We start from the raw sequence: 4,045 nt of genomic DNA on the forward strand, positions 1-4,045 counted from the left end.
TCATCAGAAACTGGAAAGAGACCTGGGAGCGCCTAAAGCCAACCACGAGGCAGAAAACAAGGAGCTCTTGGCGGGAAGGGGGTCAGACAGGTGCCGGCAGAGGGAGTCCGGAGAGAAGGAGCGGGCTGCTGAGAAGGGTGCAAAGATCCAGAAGGAGGAGCTGCTCCGAAGGGAAAGGGCACTGAAGGAGAGCGGGAGGGCCCGAAGGACCCACTCTGCGCCTCGGCTCCACGTGCGCTGCTTCCCAGAAGCTCAGGGACTGTCCGGATTTTATGAACGTTTCGCTCTGTCCCTACGGGGGCTGTGAAACCCTGAGCAGAGTGACCAACTGGAAGGAAGACTCCAACGTCATTATTTAAGTCAACAGAACACGGGGCCTCACCAGTTCGCTTTTTCCAGCTCCCCACAGAACAGAAAAGTCTGTCCATGCTGGCAGAGAACGCGTTGCCCAATTTGTAAATTGGGGACAGTCACGGGGTGAACGAGGACCAGGCCACCAGGATGGTGGAGAGACAAGGTGGTGCCCAGGTGAGGGCAGAGGGCGGAGAAGGGCAGGGGCCGGTCAGGGGGAGCCTGGAACAGAGGGTGCGCTCTGCCCCCAGACTGAGTGGGCGGTAGGAGGCGCCGATTGCTTTGTGACTAATTGGCGCCCCTAACAAGAGCGGGGCCCCTGCAGATGGAGCTGGGGTTTCGTTTGTGGTAGATAATGATTTCTACTTAGAGAAAATACAGCAACTCTCTGTAAAAATAAAACTGCTTGCATTTAAGCCACAAATAGGTTGGCTATTTCTGTGCCTGGCTTGTCTTTGTGAGTAATCATCTCCTCTTGAGAGGTAGGGAGAGTTTGGGGGAGGGAGGTGTAGACAGAATAGGGAACAGAGCCAGCGGAGCCCGGGGAAGTGAAGTCTGTGGTCCTCAGCGTCCAGCGTGGAAGAAAATTCTAGCTTTTCCTCCATGAGCCAAGTCCCACCTTCCAAAGTTCTCCAGAGAAACACTATTCCTCTTTCTCCCAACAAACAACAGGGAAATGGGGCCTCGGGCCTCGGGCCTCGGGAAGGGCATTATAGGAACAAGGAAAGTGGGAGTTAGTGACCCAGAAGGCCAGAGAATGGACCCGTAAGTGATAGAATCCGTAAGGGGAACTCACTCCAATTCCAAACGCTCTCAGTGCCATGCAGCGCTTGCTCAGTGCTAAACCCAGGGATGCCCAGTGAGTTCCACTCACATCCTAGAATGTACTCCTCCACTGGAAGGAAGTCCGCCTTACCCTGGATGTTGAGCTCAGGATGATGGCGAGACAGCCATCAAGTATTTCCCCAGAGCCCAGCACTCCCCCTTAGAGGTAGATGCGGGGGCGGCGGGGGGTGGGGGTTGTCAGGATGCGGAGAGAGGATGGTTGGGGCTGGGGCAGGGGCAAGGGCTCATTCTCATGGGAAGATAACAGACCTCAGCGCCTGGGTTTGAAACGGCAGATCTCAGAGTGGTGGACGGCCCTTCCTATACAAACTGTCTTGCTCTAGCATTCGGGAACCGAGCAACTTCAGATATGCTAGAAATTTGGACTTGCCACCTTGACCCGAGTGAGGAGTGTGATTGTCTCACTCATCTGTTTGATTGACAGGGCAGGCCCCGCCCTCTGCCCGCCGGCCAGCATAGGAGACTTCAGATCTCACAGGCCAGATAAAAATCCAAGATAAAACCCTGAGAACAAAACTCTCCCAGGCTGATCTGAATCCCATCCACCTCGGGCAATCTTCTCCAGGCTTCTCCTAGCCTGCCCTGTCTGGGATTGGCTGGTTCTCTCCCAAGGAATGAGCCTCACTCTCAGTCCACATTTCTTAAAACATCAGATCTTAAAGAAAAATGGCATACTTCTCCCCCTTGTCATGTCTTTTCCTGCAAGGACACAGGCCCCCGTGGTGGGGCAGAGACCACAGCAGGTAAGACAACACGGGGAAGCGAACCCACCAGGAGGTCACAGAGGTCGCCGTCTTCCATGAACCCTGGGAAGATGAGACCCAGCTGTGGGAGTGGAGGCCTCCAGCCTCCCATCGGATTTGGAATGTGCCAGAAAGGAGACTCTTTGCAGGGTGGTGAGGAGAGTGTGCAGGATGTGAGATGAGGCTGTGTGGGGACGTGGGGACACTCCTGTATGGCACTCCTCCGCGAAGACACACAGCTCAGGCAAGTTCCCTAACTTGAACAAAGGGAGTATCTCCTTGTCCTCCCCAATCAACACCTAATCGGCTACACAAACACTTTATCCTCTAGATTCTTTACCTAGATTGTAATCCTGCTCTCCCTTGTCCAAACATCATGAAAAAAATCCAGTTGTGAGAAAGAATATTTTTGGAGCATCGCCTTGGGACATGGAGTCTATCCACTCCTCTAGATGTTCTAAATATTACCCTGGGTTCAGCCCTGCGTACTTGGCCAGCATTGTCTTGGCCCTTCATAAAACTCTAATTTCTAAATTACCCTTTGGAGATAGTCATCAGCTAGCATTTAGAGGCTCTAAAAAAAAAAAAAAAAAAAAAAAAGACAGAGAGAGAGAGAGAGAGACATAAAAAGATCAAAACTGTGTTCATGTAGGATCTGGCTAGCAGCCTTCCCACCAGACCTACAGAGTCTCCTCCTGGAGATTTCTGCTTTAGGAATAGCTGAGCTTCCCTCAGCTGTGTAACTGGGCTTTCTTTTTTTTTTTTTTTTTTCTGTTGGAAAGCAACATATTTGACCTGCATTTGAAATGGACCCCAGGGCTACTTAAAAGAAAAAAATGTCTGCAATCACAAATTGAGTCAGGGGTCTACGTGGGCACCATTCGACTTGCATTCGTTATCCCTTTTCTGCTCCTGAATGTGGATTTGGACAATATTTTCGTTTTTACCTACAACATCCTGAAGGAGCTAGAAACAGGTCAGTCACTTCCAAAGGCAGTGTCGGGTCTACCACGAGCAGCTAACTTCCCCAGCAGTGACAGGACCCACGCGGAGAAGAGTTCTCTAAGTACGGTGGTCGCACCTATTAAATGACACTTTTAGAGTGACTTGTTTACGTGTCCATTCTCCCCACAAAACTGAGCTCCGTGAGGGGGAGGCAATGCCTTACTCATTTAGTACTAGCTGAGCAAAAGAACAAATTGGATAAGCCAACTCTGTTCAGAATTGCTGCCACAATTTCAGATATTGGTTGCTTTATGGCAGTTTTATAATGGTTATAAAATTGTTTTATGATTTCTTGAGTGTTCATCTGATTTTCCCAATAGACTGTAGGTCCCGGGAAAGGAACCATGTCTGGGCTTCCCTGTGTAGCCCATACAGGGCTGTGAACACTGGAGGTGAGCGTTGCCGGGCAACTGGACAGGTACTGGGCTCCGTGGAATGCTGGTGGGGCCCCGGGTTGATGTTTTGCTGAAACGGTCTATCTTAGCTGGTTACCCCGCAGCATCTAGCAAACCAGTCACCTGAGTGTAACGCGATACCATGCTGGTGACTGAGGTTTGTTTGGGGTATGCGTGGCGTCGGTCATCGCCACCTGTCATAATTGCAGAGATGAAGACTTGCTATCTCTCTCTTACTGAACCAGAGTGTCTAGTCATTGGCTGATAGACACTCCGCAGATGGTTTTAGCGGTGGTTTACAGAGGTGAAAATGTAGCCTTGCCTCCCTTGTCTGAAAACAATCTGAGTTAACACCCAAATTCCACACCATCCACGGGGCTCATTATCGGTAATTTGATGTCCATATGTTGCCCTAAAGAGAGACACTCAGCATCTGCGGCCAAGAAAACAATGGTTAAATATTTCTGGCAGGTATATCTCCCTTAGTGTTGCCCAGCTTCCCCATGTTTACTTATAAAAACTGTATCAGGAACAAAAATGTCCAGCCTACAACAGTATAAAGAGACAAGATAAATAAAATGAACCTTCTCAATTTTGGCCCAACTTCAATCATTGTTCGAGGTGAAGAGGAAAGTACAGTCAAGCTCCAGTGATTGGGACTGGACCGCTGGTCAGTGGCTCTCCAAGTCCTTGACCTGGTCCTTC

Source organism: Mustela nivalis, assembly GCF_964662115.1.
Source record: "Mustela nivalis genome assembly, chromosome: 5".
NCBI classification, from domain to species: Eukaryota; Metazoa; Chordata; class Mammalia; order Carnivora; family Mustelidae; genus Mustela; species Mustela nivalis.